This window comes from Neodiprion pinetum, chromosome 6, assembly GCF_021155775.2.
Source record: "Neodiprion pinetum isolate iyNeoPine1 chromosome 6, iyNeoPine1.2, whole genome shotgun sequence".
In the NCBI taxonomy this organism is placed as follows: Eukaryota; Metazoa; Arthropoda; class Insecta; order Hymenoptera; family Diprionidae; genus Neodiprion; species Neodiprion pinetum.
Genome location: NC_060237.1, coordinates 5,999,332 through 6,007,049, shown reverse-complemented (window position 1 = coordinate 6,007,049; position 7,718 = coordinate 5,999,332). Strand labels below are relative to the sequence as shown.

Here is a 7,718-nt window from a genome sequence, read left to right as displayed (position 1 = left end):
TCAATATTAAGTCTCCGTTGGTAAGATCTTGACACAAGTCGTTGACTGAAGAACACGAAGACTGATACTCCTGGGTAAATTTTTGTGCAGTTTTCGGCGGGCAGGCGGGCTCAGGTGGGCCTGAAAGCGTATCGACTCTACCCAACGAGCTCGCACCGACATTCGTAGCAGCCAAAGTAGTGTCGGTATAGAAGCTTGAGATCGAGTCGGTACAAAGCGAGTACGTCAGACTACTTGTCAACTGCGACTTAGAAATGTCGATCAGCTCGGTCATCACCGTGAGCAAAAGCGGAGCCGCGTCCACCGCCAATCACCTCCGACCACCTTTGTCGTCGTCGACCACCTCCGCTCACCGCCAGCCACCACCAAACACCTTCTATCATTTCCGTCCGACTCCTAGCACCCCCTGCCGCAGCCGACCAATTCCTACCGCCACCAACCACCTCTTGCAACCTCCTGCTAGCTCTGACCACCTCCTGCCATTTCCGAACACCTCCTACCTTACTCTACCACCTCCGACCATCTCCGACCACCTTCTACCACCCCCTACCGCCTCCTACCATTTTCGAACACCTCCAACCACCACCGACCACCTTCGTCCTCCTCATCCACCTCCTCCACCCCCCTTCGTTGTAATCGTTGTCCTCGTCCTCCTCGACCTCCTCCGATCACCACCAACCTCCTTCAAACACCCCCTACGTTGACTGAACAATATAAAGACGGTTGCCCTAATGGGCTTTGGTGACAACCGAAAATCGTCGTACGCTTTCGCTCCCTGAGATGTTCCAGCTGTAGAGTTGAGAACTTATTGCAGAACATCAGAGAGTTACCGATTTCGACATGATGCTGGCTGCATTCACCTTCCGAGTAACACAGTCTTCGCAATGGTAAGCCCAAGCTAGTACTTAGCCTGTGTGTACTTATCGAGTTGAAGCGTTACCGACTTGTCGGCGATACAAGAAATTAATAACGAGAATAAATTTCTTCCAAAATTCGTAGCAAAACAGTAATTCAATTGAAGTATAGGTACCCGAGAGAAAAATTTATACATACATCATAAATGATAACAGATCAGATATGATAACGATGCAGAGACCAAAAAGTATATATGCATATGCGGTCCATGTACGATATTGATATTATATGATACAATTAGGATTAATACGTGATGCATACTATAAATTTTATAATTTTCTAAGAGACAAACTAGATTGTCTACAATAATACGGCTTTTGAAAATAGAAGAATTATTCATTTTAAAATGAGATTCTATTCGACACGCGCTCGATGTATTCCATAACATTAGTATTCATAATTATTCCAACAACTTTTCATTTGCTCTCTCGATCTTAAACTTTCGCTGGCATAGAATCGAAACGCTGTTTTATCTAGTCGCAAGTGAAGTATCTACGTTGGGTAGAGAAGCAGAATTGTTTTTCGAAAAGTGTTCGGATGGAAAAATATTCAGAGTAACTGTAATACATCACGGATGCGCTAATTTTGAACGAGATGAAATGGATGCTTCGTATATGAGACAGTATTTAATGCATTGTCCTGATTAAAAGACCTAAAAAGGTGATTGTCGGCGATTTTCTTTTTTTTTGGATAGGGAAAGATAGAACAAAGCTTCTTCAAACTTCCGATGTATTTGAACACATTTGAAAGGTACGAGCAAACATTTTTATCATTCAACTGTCGCAGAACGGTAGCGTTATTAGCTGACCCGTTAACTGAAGAATATATCTTTAGTCAACGGCTGACCATCGAAGGGCCTAGCCGCTTGAGTCTGGAATCGGCAGGAAAGATAAAGTGCGTATTTTTTGTCTGAAATGTAGAAACTGAAATCATTATACATCATATCATATTATCATACATCATACATCATACATCATGATACATGATAAATAGTATTAAAGTTCGAAATCAAAGTTTGGATGTCGGATGTTCAGAAAGTGACGTTACCCGACATTTTTTTTCTCTTGACGTCATCGATCTGCTTGAAAATCTGCTAGCCGAATTTCTCAGTCTGGAAACAACCGTGCAATAGAGCGGACGTACGAGATTCGCGCTCCGCAGATTTCGAGTGCCGGGTTCTCTACCTCCTGGATCCTGCGCTGCGGATCCGCTACCTGGTGAAACTCGATTTAAGGGACGAGCGCGCCGTAGTTTCTGTGTCCCGGGTACGTTACTTTGTGCACCTCGACTTCATGGACAAGCTTAGTGGTTTCTGCGCTTCAGGTCCGATACCCGGTGAAACTTGACTTCAGAGAGATGACGAGAAGGACGAGGAGGACGAGGAGGTGAAGGAAGACGAAGAGAACAAGGAGTGCGAGGTGGACGAGGAGGACGGAGGTGGTTAGGGGTGCTTGCTGGCGATCACGGGAGACGAGGAGGACGAGGATTTCTGCACGGTGAGTATAAGATTTTCATAATATTTCATGGCAATTGTAATTATATTTTATCTAAAATATTTTGAACTTGTCATGTTAACAATAAATTCTTTAAATTCATTTTTCGCACAAGTCCAAATTCAGTGGCTATCAATGCGCCAATAAAATTTCTATAATGTTTCATAATTTGCTCACAATCTTCTCGGTAAAATATGTCAATAAAATAATTATATTAATCCTTACACAATATTTTTGATGTGTTCTGAAAATATTTATTAGTATTCGAGGTATAACCCGAGGTGGTTATCGGTAGTCGTTGGAAGTAGTCGGAGGTGGACGAGAAGGAGGACGAGGATTTGTGCTCGGTGAGTTTAATATTTATGTAATACTTAGTGGCATTTGTAATCATATTTTATCGGTATCTATAAATGCGCTAATAAAATTTATTATATTATTGATTAATTAATTAATTATATTAATCCTTACATGATATTTTTGATGTGTTCGTCAACTGAAAATATTTATTACTATTCCAGGCATAACCCGAGGTGGTTATCGGTGGTTGTTGGAGGTAGTTGGCGGTGGTTGGAGGTGGTCGGAGGTGGACGAGGAGGAGGACGAGGAAGAGGAGGAGAACAAGATGGACGAGGAGGACGAGGATTTGTGCTCGGTGAGTTTAACATTTTTATAATATTCAATGGCAATTTTAATTGTATTCTAAAATTTTTCGAACTTGTCATGTTTACAATAAATTGTTTCAATTCATTTTTCGCGCAAGCACATATTCAGCAGCTTCAAATGCGCAAATAAATTTTATTAATATTAATTAATTAATCATTTATATCAATCCTTACACGATATTTTTGACGTGTTTTTATACTGAAAATATTTATCACTATTCCAGGAATGACCTGAGGTGGTTATCGGTGGTTGTTGGAGGTGGTAGGCGGTGGTCGGAGGTGGACGAGGAGGAGGACGAGGAAGACTAGGAGAACAAGGTGGACGAGGAAGATGAGGGTTTGTGCTCGGTGAGTTCAACATTTTTATAATATTTGATGAAGTAGGATCAGGATCAGGAGGAGGAATAGAAGTAGGTTCAGAAGGAGGAGTAGGAGTAGGATCAGGAATAGGATCAGGAGTGGTAGTAGGAGTAGGAGTAGGAGTAGCAGTAGAAGTACAAATAGGAGAAGGATCAAGAGTAGGTGCAGGATCAGGAGAAGAATTAGTATCAGAAGTAGTCAACCACCTCCTCCCACCTCCGACCACCTTCGTCCTCTTCGTTCACCTCGTCCCCGTCCTCTTCTTCCTCCGCCGCCTCGTTGTCCTCGTCGTCCTCGATTTCCTCGACTACCGCCGCTCACTTCCAACCACCGCCAAACACTTCCTACCCCCTCCTGCCCCCGCCAAACACCACCAACCATCTCCGTCCACCTCCTACCACACCCTGCCGCCTTCTTCTGCTCTTTTTAAATCATATTATTTACTCAGAGTAATTTTAGTCAGGAACTTTCTTAACTGGCGCTTATATCTTAATCATTTTTCTTCAACGTTGTAATTGCAAGATATAACTAATTTTTAATATTCCGCATTGCAGGAAAGTCCGTCAATGGAACGGTCTGCTGACTCCGAAGGATCTCTACTGGATGTGGATGAAACTTTGGAAAGAAGTAAGGAGGTTCTAGGATCACCTTTCTACGGAGAAAGTAATAAGATCAAGAATTCTTAACTTGTATACTAATATCGCCTTGTCTTCATTTGTATCAAAACATCTATGTTTGCACGGTCTTGATTGAAGTTGGAATTTCATGTTGACAATTGATTTCAGAACTGCGTCAGCTGTCAACTGGCCAATTAATTAACAGAGCTTCTCGGTGAAATGGAATCCTTGGTCGGAGCGCTCAGCGAAACTTTAATAGCTGAGTATTATTATTATTAATATTAGCTTACTTTTGTAAGTATTTATGAATATAGCCTCCATGAATATTCATTGTTGGTATATAAGGTCTGGCAACGTACCTACTTTCTGTGAGAGATGTTAAAGATTTTCAACACAATTATGTTTCAGTTCTGTGCCACACCTAGTGATCCACTAGTACATATCCTCCGACGTGACATCGCTGTGCTACGTATGAAGAAGAAAAGATTTATTAAGATGAAGATTGCTCCTCTCTTCTTGCCATTGTGTTTTCAGCCATTGTTGTGCTGTGTGTTTAAAATTTAGGACAGTATATAATATAGAATATCAGGTACAGCTACGAATATAGCACTGCAATAAATCTTATAGAAATGAGCTCACATTGAGATTTATCTGTATTTATAACTCGACGCGAGAAGGCAAAAATCAATGTAATGCCATCTGTAAGGTAATTGGACTCGTATTTGCACTACGAGAACTCGTTGGGCATTTTGCGGTGAAGTTTGAAAAATTGTTGTACAAGAAATTAAATAACTATAAAAATGGATAAAAAATATTATCTCTAATAGTGAATGTAGCTAATACAGCTTTAGCCGTATATTGATTATGTTAATGATCTACTGTGACAAGATCAGAATTAGATAAGCTCTTTAAATACTCTTTTCTAGACTATTAATTTATATCATGTATATGTAAATGTATATTTCTTCAGTTTATACAATCACTGCACTAGGATTACCCTTGCCACGTTTTATGGTGTGCTTGTGTAATTTGTATATTATTAACCTTACGTTTTACTCTATTTGCGACAAGTTGTGAGTGTTTCTGATTTCTTGGCAATTATTTATGTACATGTATGTGTATATATGTATATGTATACTTATGCGTGTGTATATGTATACATGTATCCACACGTTTAAAAGTAGATTTTTATAATAAACACAGAGGTTTTAGTATATTCACATACGGATTTCTGTGTATAGGTATACTTGAACTAAAATATCCTTATCTCTAATACCGAGTTCTTCGTAATTCGCATTTGTTCTTGTAACCCAATGTCCTACATACGATGGCAAAAATCGAGATCCAACTTAACTGAGTCTCAAAGCCCTGTTGACACGAAAGCAGCTATTTGATAGAAATTATAGTTTATAGTTTACACAGCCCATTGCATGATATTTCATTATAAATACATATGTTTCAATGTATTTAGGAATAATTTATCAAATATACAAAGGTCATGTGCGAATAATAAATGAATTGATTCGACCGCAGTTTGATGTATTCATTGGAGCTTTAACAATAAATTTAAGCTTTCTTACTTCTTTTATTTTATTATGGATAATCAAAAACATTTCCGACTATTCGTGCTGTGGAAGCATGGGGATTAAACCAAATGTAGCAAAAGATTAGAAACAGTGTATGTAGAGTACGGGTATTTTTCTAACAATGCAAACACGTGCCGCTAGCTTAGTTTTGACATATCTAGAATACCACGCCTTGCGAATTAGCTTTCCAGACAGAGATGAATGATGAATTTTAAGGACTGCATTATCGTTGTTGAATACTCTATGCCTCATGGGAAAAGAAAATCTGTAACGAAAAAATTGATGCACTGGATCATCGTCGACTTTAACTTTTCAAATGTCCTACCATTTTCGAACACCTCCAACCATCCTATTCAACTATATTACTAGATCAGCTATGATATGAAAAGAGAAGAATTATTCATTTCGAAATGGTATTCTATTCGACGCGCGCTCGATGTATTCCATAACATTAGTATTCATAATTATTCCAACAACTTTTCATTTGCTCTCTCGATCTTGAATTTTCATAGGCATAGAATCGAAACGCTGTTTTAGCTGGTCGCAAGTGAAGTATCTGCGTTGGGTGGAGGAGCAGAAATGTTTTTCGAAAAGTATTCGGATGGAAAAAAATTCAGAGTAACTGCAATACATCACGGATGCGCTAATTTTGAACGAGATGAAATGGATGCTTCGTATATGAGATAGTATTTAACGCTGCGTAGTGATTTAAAGACCTAGAAAGGTGATAGGGAGAGAAAGAACGACGCTTCTTAACACTTCGAGTGTATTTCAACACACATTTGAAAGATAGGAGCGAAATTTTTCATCATCCAACTGTCGCAGAACGACTGCGTTTATTAGCTGACCCGTTAACTGAAGGATATTTATTTAGTCACCGGCTGACAATGGAAGGGCCTGGCCGCTTGAATCTGGAATCGGCAGGAGAGATGAAGTGTGTATTTCTTGTATGAAACGTGAAAACTAAAAGCATTATACATCATATCATATCATCATACATCATACATCATACATCGTACATCATACATCATCATACATAGTATCAAAGTTCGAAACCATAGTTTGGATGTCGGACGTTCAGAAAGTGACGTCACCAATTCAAAATCAGCTAGCCGAATTCCTCAGTCGGGAAACAACCGCGCGGTAGAGCGGTCGCATGAGAGTCGCGCTCCGCAAATATTGAGTACCGGGTTCTCAACCTCACGGATCCCGCGCTTCGGGTCCGCTACGTATTTCGAGTACCGGGTTCTCAACCTCCCGGATCCCGCGCTTCGGGTCCGCTACGCGGTGAAACTCGACTTCCAGGATAAGCGCTCCGTGGTTCCTGATTCACGTTTACAATAAATTATTTCAATACGTTTTTCGCGCAAGCCCAAATTCGGTAGCTGTCAGTCCGCTAATAAAATTTCTCGACTTCCAGGATAAGCGCTCCGTGGTTCCTGGTTCACGTTTACAATAAATTATTTCAATTCGTTTTTCGCGCAAACCCAAATTCGGTAGCTGTCAGTCCGCTAATAAAATTTCTCGACTTCCAGGATAAGCGCTCCGTGGTTCCTGGTTCACGTTTACAATAAATTATTTCAATTCGTTTTTCGCGCAAACCCAAATTCGGTAGCTGTCAGTCCGCTAATAAAATTTCTCGACTCTCAGGATAAGCGCTCCGTGGTTCCTGGTTCACGTTTACAATAAATTATTTCAATTCGTTTTTCGCGCAACCCCAAATTCGGTAGCTGTCAGTCCGCTAATAAAATTTCTCGACTTCCAGGATAAGCGCTCCGTGGTTCCTGGTTCACGTTTACAATATATTATTTCAATTCGTTTTTCGCGCAAACCCAAATTCGGTAGCTGTCAGTCCGCTAATAAAATTTCTCGACTCTCAGGATAAGCGCTCCGTGGTTCCTGGTTCACGTTTACAATAAATTATTTCAATTCGTTTTTCGCGCAACCCCAAATTCGGTAGCTGTCAGTCCGCTAATAAAATTTCTCGACTTCCAGGATAAGCGCTCCGTGGTTCCTGGTTCACGTTTACAATATATTATTTCAATTCGTTTTTCGCGCAAACCCAAATTCGGTAGCTGTCAGTCC

The 7,718-nt window shown here is 40.3% G+C and overlaps 1 protein-coding gene and 1 long non-coding RNA gene across 8 annotated transcripts in view; one reads left to right on the top strand and one right to left on the bottom strand.

The window, feature by feature from the left end:
- The window catches only part of TpnT (Troponin T, skeletal muscle), an 82,516-nt gene that overhangs the window by 17,387 nt on the left and 57,411 nt on the right, over positions 1–7,718 (bottom strand). The window lies entirely within an intron of this gene.
- Positions 73–5,554, top strand: LOC124222213 (uncharacterized). 5 transcript variants are annotated; one of them, XR_011177494.1, is made up of 7 exons: positions 73–887; positions 2,239–2,411; positions 2,670–2,755; positions 2,927–3,060; positions 3,295–3,418; positions 3,985–4,093; positions 4,216–5,554. It is a non-coding gene; the product is annotated as an uncharacterized lncRNA (long non-coding RNA). The 5 variants fall into 5 exon arrangements; XR_011177493.1 differs by lacking the exon at positions 73–887 and adding an exon at positions 2,001–2,180 and having other exon boundaries at positions 2,268–2,411; XR_011177491.1 differs by lacking the exon at positions 73–887 and adding an exon at positions 2,001–2,180.